The sequence below is a fragment of the Punica granatum genome, chromosome 6 (assembly GCF_007655135.1).
Source record: "Punica granatum isolate Tunisia-2019 chromosome 6, ASM765513v2, whole genome shotgun sequence".
NCBI lineage: Eukaryota > Viridiplantae > Streptophyta > Magnoliopsida > Myrtales > Lythraceae > Punica > Punica granatum.
In genome coordinates, this window is record NC_045132.1 from 1,299,953 (window position 1) to 1,314,530 (window position 14,578).

A 14,578-nucleotide genomic window follows, 5' to 3' on the forward strand; every position below is an offset into this window, starting at 1 on the left:
AGCTTCTATTTCTGCTACCCGTTAGCAGTTCTACAAGAGTATAAGAATCTCTCGAAGGTGTGCATACAGGTGTATGTTTGATCCTTATTCCCATTTGCGTATCTGGCCTCTGACCATCTTATGAACTAGTCTTTATGCCTGCACATTTTGCATGTGCTAATTGAAAAATGTAGTTTGATTGAACTGTCTGTTTACCTTTTGTTTCCTTACTGGAGTTAATAATCTCTTTTACTTTTTGTGGTTTTTATAGCATTCTATATCAATCACTTCTTCATTTTGTTCCCATACTTTTTCTTTTATACATCAAATTCGTTTTACTTAATACGGTCCTTGGAATTCTTTTTCTATCAACCCCAATCGAACCTGTTTTCTTTAGATATGGTCTCTCTCAATTTCTTTTATTTTTATCATTGTCCATTTTCTTTATTGCGTTTTCAAAGTCTTGATTACATCCTGGGAGGAGTGGTCCTTACTCCCTAGTTATGGGATTAATTGGATGGCTCTTTAAGTGAATTGAATAGGCCGCTTCTGAGTGAAAGTGAACTACCGTTCTTCTTCTTAACGTATAAGCTATGACAACCTCTCTTGCAATTACAGGCCAAAGGTAAAGCAGCTCAGATAGGCTTTGAAAGGCAGAGTATTGATAATAGTCACTGGGATTGAATAAAATTGGGGAGTGCAAGGCACTGCATGGGAGGGAAGGTGAGGAGAGGATTAAGCAGGTATTGACTCCACATATGCGAGCTTTGTTGTCTTTGTAGGAGCTGTGGAACAGCAGCGCATTATTGTTTCCTGACTCCTGTTTACTGGACTTCTTTGGCAGGTATTCTCTTCTTAAGCTTCTGCCATGGGTACTTCATGTCTCATTTCAATGATTGTTATCTCTATCAGGAGTTCTTCATTATTTTTATCATTGTCCTTCTTCAGTGTACTTTGAATTGTTGATGGATTAGTTTCAGTTCATCTACAGTGCATAGTTCATTGAGCATTCGAAGTTTCCTTTGTTCATGGAGTGAAGTCTGCAGAGAACCAATGTGGCATTAGACATAGCGAGCATAGTCCGTTTTTATGGTAAGGAAACCTAGGGACGGTCAAAATATTCAGATGGAAAGTGTAATTTTTCAGTAAAATACAGTTCAGTTGTCAAAAGAAACCATCTGAGCTGAGACATTTAATTGATGATGGTATTGGGGTTATTACCGGGGGTTGCAGGGGTGCAGCATGAAGAGTTTTCTGAAGCACATGAATTACATTATATATATATATATGCATGTATGCATATTGCAATGTGCATTTTGTAATGATATAGCTAAATTATTGTCATTGTTAGTGTTAGTGAAGGCTTAAGCAAAAGCCAAAAAGCAAAAATTGGTATTGGAAAACTTCAAGGTCAAGCATGCAAAGATGCAGTTTGTATGCTTCATTCTTTTCACCTACCATCTGTGCCATATTGATATCCAAATCTCATTCTTTGTCGGTCAGTTATTATCGTGTCTTTAGATATCCAAAGTTTTCAGTGTGACCTAGGGTAAGAGAGTTCTTGGATATATGAGAATCAGGGCATTGCTCTGTAAAAGCATTCTTATTCTGGTTTTTTGCAAGAATTATTTCATTTTTTTTAATACTTTTATGCCCCGATATTGTTCAAAATTGTTAGTGAATCATAAAAGTGTCTATATTGGATGGCTAAATTCGATCTTTCTAGTGTCAATCCTCAATATGCTTGTAATTGTGATCAGTAACACAATAAAATCAAGGGGATGCTGATAATTTTGAAATGGTGTAAAAGCGTCCCATTTGTCTATCTGTACGTGGGGAATTTCTCAGACATGCTCTTATCAACGTATGATGCTGATCACCGTTGATTCTCAGATTAGTCTCATTCATGAGCTCTTATAACTCAAGAAATCGCTCACTATGGAGCTAGAGCAACTCGGCTTAGTGAGTATTCTTAACTCATGAAAAGACCAGTCTTTATACACACACACACACACACACACATACATATAGATGTACTTTTATGTAAATAGATATGGACACTAGTATATACGAACGTCCAGCTATACTCAGTCTTTAGCCATCTGTAAGATATTTCGGGCCGACCAAATCGGATCCACCTTGTGGAACCAGACACAACCCGACTTGAGTAAACCGACAAGATTTTAGTATCTTTCAGTTGTAACATGCTATTTCTCATGGTGGGTGGTTATTGCAGATATTTGTGGGGCCCATTAATCGGGTAATATATGCAGTAACCACACAAAATATAAGCAGTGACCACCAGACACACGAACAAAAAACGATCAATGAGTGAATTTGCTCCCGAATAATGAGGATGCATAAGGATTTTTGTGTTGTGAAGAGTGCAGTCCTTGCTCATCTTGTAGCAAAGGCCCCATTGCCAGGATTACTTGTTTGCTATTGTTGTAGCTTGTAGGGACTGCCAGGGCGACGTTCTTGTCACCTAGTGGAATCCCACTTGTGTCCCTTCGCGGAGACATTCATAAGCTGGGTTCATGATCATTCTTCCTGATCTTGGAGGCGCTAATCGGAAGCTTCATTCAGGTAAACCCAAAATCTTTATCAGGTTACTTGCACGCTTTGCTATGTATAGAAACCAAAATCTTATAAAGTTCCGCTGAGCTTCGCAGCGAAGAATTGGCTTCTGTCTAGTTTAATAACAAAAAAGTAAAAAGTCCAACACTGTATGACCCTCATTGCTTGATTGATCTGTCCCAATTGTTCGAAGGATGGATGAGGCCCGTCCAAGATCACAGCCTTCTGCTGGGCTGAAGACCAACTTTCATTGAACTGATTCAGCCTACGAAAACCATTAGGAAATGCTCTCCTTTTGCTCCTTCCCCCAACTCTGTTTTATCAAATGCTGGTTGTTAGATTTGATTTGGTCAACTCAGGGTTTATATATTGCAGCTAACTGGGTTATTCTCTATCTCGGATTTCTCGGTGACATTAACCAAGGAGTACAATCTGGATTTTTGTTCCAGAAGTTGAGGTAACGTCCTCCCATTTCCTTTCTCCTCTGATGCAATATTATCTACTTCGATTATGGTTGGCTTCGTCTCATGCACTATAGTGTCTAGTTCAAACATTGAACTTAAATTATAGGTGATGTGAGTGCTCAGAATAAGCTTATTCTTAGGAGTTTCGTGTGAACGGAAAACATAGTTGGTGTTAGGGCGATCTCTTGTGAACTTCTTGGAGAGTTTATTCTTTGCACGAGTTTCATAGTTGTCGTTGAGCAGCAGGAGAAATTCCCCCCATACAGATAGACAAATGGGACAGTTTTACACCATTTCAAAATTATCAGCATCCCCTTGAATTTACAAGCATATTGAGGATTGACACTAGAAAGACCGAATTTAGCCATCCAATATAGACCCTTTCGTGATTCACTAACAATTTTGAACAATATCGGGGCATAAAAAGTATAGGATTCCTTATAAACGTGTTTTGTTGGAATGACTGGATTACGATCTATCCTGATGAAAGAACATCCTTGCTTAATATATAATGCAATGACATCGTATCTGAAAATGGTCGTTCAACCACCAATATGAACGCGATTTTGGATTAGAAAAGGTGAAAATAAAGACAATCTGTACAATCTCTATAGTGATACTCATTACCCGTCAATAATACCTACCTAAATGAATAATAAAAAAGAAAGAGGGACTTTCATCGAATTAGTTGGGAATATATTCTATGTTAAGTTGGAAAGTGTTTTACATTTAAAAATGAGGACAACTTGGTATATAGTTACACAACTAACGCTTCAATTAGATAAAGCAATGAATCAATTGATTGAAAGTACGTATAAACAAACTTCCAAAGATTAGCTCGGAGGTGGCTGAGTGCATCTTGCCCTCAATTGCATAGGAGAAGAGGTTCCAAGGATCGATTCCACTTGTTTCAAAAATCTTTTGGAAGCCACTCCTTGCATGCACTATCATGCACGGTACGTATCTGGTCCCATGATGGGTCCTGAGATTAAGCATGCTGTGTCATTATAAAAATAAGAGTTAAATGCACTTTGCTTCCCGACTTATGAGGTAAAATTATGTTTGCCTCTCAACCTATGAAATTTGGCAGAGTGCCCCCCACCTAATCTGAAAATAAGCAATGTTACTCTCGGACCAAATTCCGGTTAGAATTCAGGCCAAAAGAAGTCACATATTGATCACATGTCAATTTGAAGAGGGCAAAATTGCCACAGGGAATAATTAATCAAAAATTGGATTTTTGCAAAATTGGGACTTGGGGGTTCGAGTGGTTATGTTGCATTATTTGTCCGCTTTCTTGTGCTTGAAGAGTTTCGTCTTTGTTCTATTGCTGAGGGAATTGGATTTTTGCAAAATTAGGCACCTCTGATCGTTCGTCATCCCCGACTCTCTACATCTCTTCCCCCACCACCAGTGCCACTGTGAAGACTCCGTGATTGCCCGGTGACCGTCCGTTCAAGTGAATTCGACGACCGTCCGCCTTCTCTGCTCGTCTGTTGTAGTCCCTTCTCTACCCGTTCGTCATCTAGCCTTCTTCATCTGATGATTTTCCAATTCCTAACTATTGAGTGCCATTGATTTTCCATTGTTACATCGATGGTCCAATAGGTTCAATTTAGTGTGTGGGCGTTATTGGCAACTTGAAGTAATCATCATCCTCGTCGTCTCTGTGCAATTTGCTGGTTTTCTTGAATTCCCATATGCCTATTGTCCCTGCAGACATATGCTAGTCATCTCGAACGAACCCAGTAACACCCACACTCCCGACAACTTCCTGCAAGCCACACGCCAAGGGACTCCTTACAGCTACACGACCGACAATTGTCCTCGACAAAGGTGAGTGAATTTCGTCTTTCAATAAATGAATTTGAGGCACATTAATTGGATGAAAATTTTCAATGAGTGTTGTTAGAAATTTTGTGATTGCAATACATTGAATAAGATCTAATCCTGATAGTAAAATGATGTGAAAGTTTACTCCTCATATTTTGACTTTCGATACTTTCGACTCTGCATGCTCTCAATTACGCTCGCTCGCACCCGTGAATGAGTCGAATCCAATTCGATATTAAACCTAACGAAATTACCGGCTCAATCAAATATCGAAAGTCAAAATATGAGTAAATTTTCAGGTAAAAAAATTTTGGACACATGTATGACAGGATCTTTGGCGCAAATAGTTTCACCACAATCTAACAAGAATTTCTAGATTATCAGAGAGCCCCTTTTTATGTACATATTTGATTTTGCAATTAAAGAACCGCTCTTGTCCAACAATATATATATATATATATATGTTTACAGTCAATTTCTGCTATTGCTCGGCAAGAGAAGTTCTCCTGACATGATAAGAGGATCCATTTCACCACAAAAAACGAGTACGAGATGGAAAATGCTCCAAAGATTGTTATAATAGTAGGAAGATCAGTAAATTCACCCGCACTACTGCAAAGGGAGATGGAAATTTGATAAACACATCAAGTAAAAACAAAACACAATTGCAGGCAGTAACAGAGCCAGAATTAGCTATTAGGAGGGGCAAATAAGAAAAATTTATCATGTATGTACACCAAGAGGGGCAATTCTTAATAGTTATGGAAAGTTTAGTGACTATATTTTTAAATTCTTAATAAATTTTGGGGGAGCCTTGAAAATCTTAGATGGGGCAACTGCAGTCCCCTACAATGTTTCTAATATCGAAATTCTAGTCTCGACCTCCTACAATGTTTCTGCATGGACTCTAGTAATAATTGGAAAGGAAAATACTTAGTGCAGTCCATAAGTCCTTGTAGAAAGCTACTTCTTTACGGAGGAAGTCCATATAGGAGTAGTGTAGTGAATATTTATAAATTATGAATATTTATATTTATATAAATAAAAATTAAATAATAACATATATTACTGTAATTAATAATAGCATATTTGAAAATAAAAAAAATACTAAGAAGAATTCAAATCACGTATTTTCTTTTTAATGGCAAATAAATAGTCATAATCTTAGAAAAGTTAAGAATATTTATAATTATGTAAATTTAAACTTATCAAATAAAATTTTAAATTATAGTTATTATTGTTATTTCAGTAGAAAATAAATATTCACAATTTTAGTATAATGAAGAATATTTATAATTATATGAACTAAAACTTATTGAATAATAAGCTTTTAAAATTATAGCTAAACTTATAATAGGTCAATTAAGTAATTTCTCATGGAATCAATTGAGTCATTTAGCTAAAATTATTCAAATTCACGAAACTTCATATATGATGTTTGAGTAAGAATAGCACAATAATTAGTGTAGTTATGCATGCATGCATACATACATACATATCTATAGATACATACATACATATACATATATATATATATATATATATATTACTTCCTCTTACTCAATTGCGGTAGAAAATTTTATTTAAATAAATAAAATACAATCTTATTGAGTGTATATATGCCTTATGGTCAATATATTTTTGTAAATATAATATATATTATATACTAGCTTATTGAACTCATGCATTGCACAGATCTAATAAAGAAAATTTAATTATAAGAATTTAAATTTGGAGACAATAATTACTATCATTTTATAATTTATATTAGTGTATATAAAATTTATTTTGTATACTATAGAAACTTCAATAGAGTGAATTTCAAACCCACGCTAAATAATATTAATTGAAGAGTTAGAGCAAATAATTCATATAAAGTACTTCCTATACACAATCACAATCATCAATCCAATTTATAGAAAAATAATTTTAAAATTCTAAAAATTTAAAACTCTTAGCTTTAATCAATGAAAGAATAATAATCATATATCCTATAAATTTTCAAAGTTAGTATTAACCTAATTTTTATTCTCAAATCACATTTCATGTATTAAGTTTCCAAAGTTTGAGTAGTTTTGGATAATATAGGTTCGATTTAAGATTTCTTGATTGAAATTTTATAAAGCTACCAATTTAAAAGTTTATTTTTAAATTTTAAATAATTCTTAATTACCTTAAAACTAAGAATAATTATTTACTAATGAAATCCTTATAATTATGAAAATTTATTTAGTTATGAAATAACGGTAAGTGATCAATATATTTGTCTTAATATATTTATTATTTATTGAAAATAATAATAAATTATATATTGCATATTAATTTTATTAAGACATTTACCATTGGATATATTTATTTTTTTATTTGCAATAATAATTATTATTTAACTTCTCTATTGCATATTAGTTTTATTAAATTATTATTTAATTTATATGTTGCATATTAATTTTCTTAAGACTTTTAATATTAGATATATTTATTTCCTTATAGTAATTCTTGTTATTATTATTATTATTATTATTATTATTATTATTATGGTGATTTAAAATCTATATTACATATTAATTTATTAAAACATTTACTATTCTACCCCTATTTATTAGGGTGGATACAACTTTATGTAGACTAGGCATGGAGCCCCGTTGCATGGGATAAAACATAATAAATTTTTTTAATAATTTTTTAATACAAATTAAAAGTTAAAATTTAAAAAGAAAAAAAACAAATAAAAAAGCTATCTTTTGCTCAGTAAATATAAATTTAATTAAAATTAATTTATGAATATATATATATATATTAGAAACATAAATACAAGCATATAAGCATATATATATATATGAAGTGTGTATATATATATAGATGTGGATATATATGATTACGGAATTATATGTGTGTGTGCAAACAGTATATCGAAACGTATATAGAATATATATATATATATATATATAAATAGATACATATAATTAGATAGACGTAGGAACATATATAGATAGACGTAGGATTGAAAGGAAAAAAATTTGAGGTAGGTTTATCATAATTTTTATATTTTTTAGTTCGAGAATTTGAAAAGAAAAACATTGGCAAGGCAATAGTTAATTTCTTCATTATCAGTTTGTTGCTCTGTTCCACCCTAACCTTCTCCGCCTGTCGCACCCCAGCTATCTCCAAGGTCAGTCGTTCAAATCTATTCCATCATGACTCAGTATATATGACTATTTCTAAATTAAGAAAAAGCAAAAAATTAAAACAAAAACAGCAATAAATTTTTGGGTAAATTACAAAAAAAATCTAAATTTTGTAAAACGTATCAGTTTTGTCATAAATTTTACTTTGTAATTAAAAAAATCACATGTTTTAATAATCGTCTCAAATTTGGCCTCCATTACTACTCCGTTAAGATTTCCGTCTATTTGCTTACGTGGATTTTATATGACCCACCAAATTTGCACATCACTTGATCATCTTCTCTTTCCTTTACAAAAATAACCTAAGTTTTCATAAAAGTCCCAGTTTTATTCTAGATTCTGATTTGTAATTTTAAAAAAATACATGTCAGCATCCCGTTTTGGTTCACCGGCTCCAGGAGAGAACATCAACAGCATTCCTGACTACAACCCAAAAACTATTACAGAAGAAGACCCAGCAAACTCCAGGTTACTATTCACGGTCGGGCTACTTCCCACTGATGGATGACAGAAATGACGATTTTGCCCTTTCTCCGTGTGATCATGCTAGGTTGTCGATTTCGAATTTTCCTCGTGCTGCGATCCTCCGTGCATCGCTCCTGGGGCCGTCCAGTTCAAGCTGTGAATATTTTCCCGGATTTGCTGGGTCTTCTTCTGTAATAGTTTTCGGATTGTAGTTAGGAATGTTGTTGATGTTCTCTCCTAGAGCTGATGGATCAAAACAGAGTGCTGACATGTATTTTTTTAAATTACAAATCAAAATCTAGAATAAAATTGAGACTTTTATGAAAAGATAGATTATTTTTGTAAAGAAAAGAGAAGATGATCAAATGATATGCAAATTTGGTGGGTCCCATAAAATCCACGTAGGTAAATAGACGGAAATCTTAACATAATAGTAACAGGGCCAAATCTAAGACTATTATCAAAACATGTGATTTTTTTTGTTATAAAGCAAAATTTTGGACAATACTGAGACGTTTTACAAAATTTAGTTTTTTTTTTGTAATTTACCCTAAATTTATTTCATAGAACTTGCGTCTAGTGGTAGATGAATCTTCTTTAAGAGCTAAATAGACCACTATTTATGTGGGCTATGTTTAGTATTTATAACTTATTATACATAATCTAGAGAAAATATGATTTTTTTATAAAATCAAATATGATATAGATGTCTATTAATTATTTACCAAATAATCCTAAGAATTAAAGCAATATAGATTATGATTTATGATTGATTATGTGCGTTGTTTCATAATCCTAATAGAGCCACTCATTATATGATTCGTTTATGTAATCTACTTTTTTTAAACGAAAATATCATTTATTTTGCAACCCAAAAAAAAAACTCACCATGCAGACTGTGGATAAAATTAATAGGTCAATGGACATAGCTAAAGAAAATATATTAGAAGATATCATAGGTAAATATTTAATTTATGATTATATTTTATAACCAAAAATAATTTGATTATATTGCCTTCAATTGGAGATCACTGTAGTATCCAAAAGATTTTGTGGTATTTTCGACTTTTTTTAAAATGAATATATTTTGGGCATAAATTTACAATTGAAAATAATTTAAAATTATTATAAAATAAAAAAGCAAGAAAATTCTATTAAAAAACCGAGCGTTCTGAAGGTAAAATGTGGAGAAAAATAAATTAAGGTCAATAAATTTATTAATCTAATTGTTATAAATTAAAAACATAAATTTTCACCTCCCAATACTAAAAGATCGGTTATGAATGGTAAAATTCACTAATTGTTTGCATTAAATGGCCTTATAATATTATTTTATAGTCAATGTCATAAATCTAAATGTTACGACCAATACTATCAATTGATAAAAGAAGTCATAATTTAGTGACAATTAAGAGGAATAGTATTACTATGACTATTAGATTCTTAATTATTTTAATTGCGTAGATATCTCTATATAAGTCGGTTTTTTTGCTCATATGCCCATGGTGAGGTTGTTTTACTAATATCAATACAAACTCTTGATTTGGATATTCCTATCTACTAGTCAACTCATCCCCGCTTTGCATGTAATTGTTATTTGTGACATATTTTAATATATTTTATTATTTAGTTTGATTATAAAATTTTATTTGGTTTATGATTCTACAAAATTTACTTGATAACCCTTCAAGTTAACAATGAGCATAAAATATAGATTGAATACAACACATTGAGCTAATTTTATTTATATACTTAAATATCTAAATTTATTATTTTCTGTATAAATTAATATAATCTTACTAATAATTTTATTTAATTTAATGTCAAGGTAAATAAGATTTCTTGTTTCTAAAAAATTTTCATTTTTTTCCTATTAAAATTGTAAGAGTCACTTTGATTTCTAGATCTCATATCTTTTAAATAAAAATAAATTAGTCATATAATATAAATTATTGATCCCAACTAATATTAATCTACTTGAATTTTAATTATAATTATTTAATTTTTCATAATGTGACTTTTAAATTTTTCGAAGTAATTAGTTTTCACATGAAAATTGAAAATGCTATTAACTTTTCTAAAGTTAGTTTACATTTTCGAGCAAGTAATTAGTTGTGAAATCTTTATTTTGAGTTTTAACTTAAATTTAGAAATTATATTTATGTTTATTTAGGGTTTTAACATAAATTCGTAATTACCTTACTTAATATAATATATTAAAATTCAATATATAAGAGAGTAAAGTATATTACTGTAAATTATTCCAAAATTTATGATTTTTTAATAATTAATTTTGCTTTTATTATAATATTTAATATTTATGCCATTAAAATTATTTTATTCACAATAGGTAATAAATGCATATTATTAATTATCATAAACGATTACAGATGCATGAGAATTTTCTATTTTACCAAATGTGTATACATAGTCGCCTCTAGCAGTTGCCCCATGCATTATATATTATATATATATAATATATAATAATAATCTTTTTTGGTAATAACAACAAAAATAATAATAATTATTATTATTCTTTTTGGATGGTCATATATGTGACAATTATTCCATTTCCTATTTTCCTAGCAAGGGTAAATAACAAATAAAACCTTAGTTTTGTAAAAATTTTCAATTTTGTCTTAAATTTTGTTTTGTGACTAAAAACCAAATGTTTTAAAATTTTTCTAAGAGATGGCCAGCCGTTATAAATTCTGTCATATTGCACCCGTGAATCGTTAGCTCTAACTCTGTTGGACCCATTACATTACACATCACCTCATTTCTTCTTGGTTAAATAACAAGAAAAAATCCAAGTTTTGTAAAATTTTTCAGTTTTGTCCTAAATTTTATTCTGTGTAAATAATCATATGTTTTAAAAATTGTCTCAGAAATGACCTGCCTTTACAAATTCCGTCGAATTGCACATATGAACCGTTCACTCTAATTTTGTAGGACCCATTATGAACTTTGAAAACATTTTTTTTTGTCACAAAACAAAATTTCGGATAAAACTGAGAATTTTTGTAAAATTTGGATTTTTCTTGTTACTTAACCTAGAAGAAATGAGGTGAAGTGCAAATTAATGGGTCCCACATATTAGAGTTAATGATTCACGTGTGCAAATTGACGAAGTTTGTAGTGGTAGGTCATTTCTAAGTCAATTTTGAAAATATGTGAATTTTTTAGTCACAAACAAAATTTTGGACAAAACTGAGAATTTTTATAAAAGTTAGATTTTTTTTTATTGTTTATCCTCCTAGTAATTAGATATATAATAATGATGTTTCTAGTAGAAGTTACGAAAAAATTTGTCCTACGAAGAGTCAATGCATGAGAAGTTTCCATTTCAAATATTTCAAAAAATGGCATGCAATGACAATCTCCCTAGCAATTATATATTATATATTATTATTGTTAGTACTACTAGTATTATTATTTTTTCTCTAAAGTTATATTTGGCTATATCACTTTATTTATTTTGTTGTTGCAGTTTTTATGAAAATATTTGATTGATAATAATAATTATCATTATTTTTATCTCCAATTGTTATTGTTATTATTGTTTTTATCGTGGCAGTGATCTATTTTAGTTTATTATTAATTTTGTCCCAAGTAATCATTCCATTTGGTGAATTGCTGAATAATTATGATTGTTTTTGTCCCTCGCAATTATCGCATTTGGTGAAATGGTGAATAATTATTATTGTTATTATTGGTCTTATCCCAACAATTATCTCATTTGGTTTACTATAAATTTTACCCCTAACAATTATCTCATTTGGTGAATTGATGCAGCTTTACTTTTGATTTATAGGGGGTCAATTATGGTCAGCACATCTAATTCCTTTTGACGGATGAGGCATTTATTTATTAAGAGGTGCTGATGAAAACTTGCGTGCCTATTAACCAGCTCCCTCTGTAATTGACAGGTTGTATATCATCTTGTAGTACTCTTCCCCTGACTGTTGATAGGTACCCAGCTCAAGCAAGAGATGTATTTGGGTGGTTCCATTTGTACCTCAATGGTATGTCCAGGATGTAAAAACTCCTATTACCTCGATAATTGTTATTTTAATATCTTCAAAGCTTTGAGGGGTGGTTCTTCGATTTTCTTGTATGTTGCACGAGGAGTCAACAACTACTATACAGAAATATTATTAGACAGACGTGATCCTTAGAAAGAATCCGTGTAGCCTTGGGGCATGCCCATATTGTTGATTGAATACAGGAATATAGTGTTAGTACTGCACGAGGTGAAATGTTCCATGGAATTTATTTGCTTCATTGATCTCACATTAAAAATTGAATAGATGCTTCTTGGTTAGGTCTATGAGTTTATGCTTTTTCTTTTCTCAGAGGATATTATATTTGTCCCACTACTGTTTGACTTTCCCTTTTAATTTATACATTTGGGAATCAAGTGGATTGGACTAATGCTACGATCATAGTCATGTCATTCTCAAATTTTGCTATAGGAAAATCACTTTTTGAGAAAAAGATTTTCTTTACATCTTCGGTTCAGAGAGATGCACTTTGTTACACTCTTCAACCTTCTAAGTACTATGATTGAGCATGAACTCGAGAAAGCTACGAACGGTTACACTTGTCATCCTTTAATCTTCTATAATTGAAATTGACGGAAGCCATGTGAATGGACCGCTTCAATATGATAATTTTTACTGCATCACACGGATGTGTTCATTAGGATGGTTGGTTGAGACTTGAAATTGCATTTATACATAAAGAAATTATTGGGGTGTTATTTTAGATTCTCAGGCTTGGTTTTTTTATTGTTGGTCTTACGATAAAGTCATGTCTCTCCGATAATTTATGACTCGATTTTCCATGGCTTGAAAACAATGTTCCAAAGAAGTGAAACTTTTTTTTTTAATTTTGAATAGGAAATAATACTGGTTGTCAACAAATAGTGAAATTATGCGGCTGAATGAGTTCTAGATTCTACTTGTTCGTTTATTTGTTCCCAGAGGGGGTTTGACTTTATGAAGGCTTTAGAAGTTCTCAGTGATATATATTCTCTTCACTACTAAGGAAGAGTATCCACTATTAGAGGGTTTCTGTGAAAAATATACATATATCCACATAATTCATAGTCATATCTATTTGGATAGCATTAGGAACTGCTCCACTAATTGGTAGAAGAGTTTTCATGTTGGGGATATATTTACAAGAAATTGAATTAAAAGAAAAATTATATTAAAGAAGAAAGTGAAGCATATACATTTATATATATATATATATATATAGAATAAACTAGCAATTTTGTCCTGAGATAGTCGATTTGCATCAATCGGGTCATTTGCATCAAATATGCATCAATGGAGTTCCTTGTAACATCAATTTGGTCAATTGGAACATCAATTTAGTACCCGAGTATCAATTTGGTCCCTTGAAACATCAATTTCGTCCTTTTGTAACATCAAATTAGTCCTTTGGAACATCAATTTTGTCCCCTATTGATGTAAATTGTGGACCTAATTGATGTTGTAAAGGACCAAATTGATATTACAAAAGGACCAAATTGATATTGTAAGGGACCAAATTGATGCTCGAGGACTAAATTGATGTTCAAAGAGATCAAATTGATGCTGACAAGGACTACTTTGATGCAAATGTCATGCAAGGGACCCGATTGATGCAAATTAACTATCTCACGGATAAAATTGCTAATTTAGTCATATATATATTTTAGTTATGGTTAAACATACTAAATAATCTTTCATATAATCAATAACTTAATGAAGCAAATTAGGCGTATAAAATGCACTCACATTACTTCTAGTTTTTTCCCCCTCTCTCTATCCTTTAGCAGTGTTTGGTTTGTTGGAACGGAATTGATGAGGATTAGAATTAAAAACCAAAGGAAATTTGAATGACGAGAATTGAAATTTCAGTTCAAAACCTTTGTTTGGTTGAGTCTCAGAATTAGCATGGAATGAAATCATATAAATTATGAAAAGACTAAAATGCCCTCTATTTTTTAAAAATAAAAAAATTAAATCAAAGATTAAATTAAAAAATCAATTCACTGTTCATCTTCTTCGCAAGAAAAAAGAT

The 14,578-nt window shown here is 31.2% G+C and overlaps 1 long non-coding RNA gene across 2 annotated transcripts; it reads left to right on the plus strand.

Moving 5' to 3' along the window:
* The first annotated feature begins 1,599 nt into the window (after window positions 1–1,599).
* On the plus strand, window positions 1,600–12,750 carry LOC116210258. Of its 2 annotated transcripts, XR_004157452.1 has the most exons (5): window positions 1,633–2,565; window positions 2,932–3,013; window positions 4,380–4,536; window positions 4,740–4,856; window positions 12,318–12,750. It is a non-coding gene; the product is annotated as an uncharacterized LOC116210258 (long non-coding RNA). The 2 variants fall into 2 exon arrangements; XR_004157451.1 differs by having other exon boundaries at window positions 1,600–2,565; window positions 4,380–4,856.
* Window positions 12,751–14,578: the final 1,828 nt, after the last annotated feature.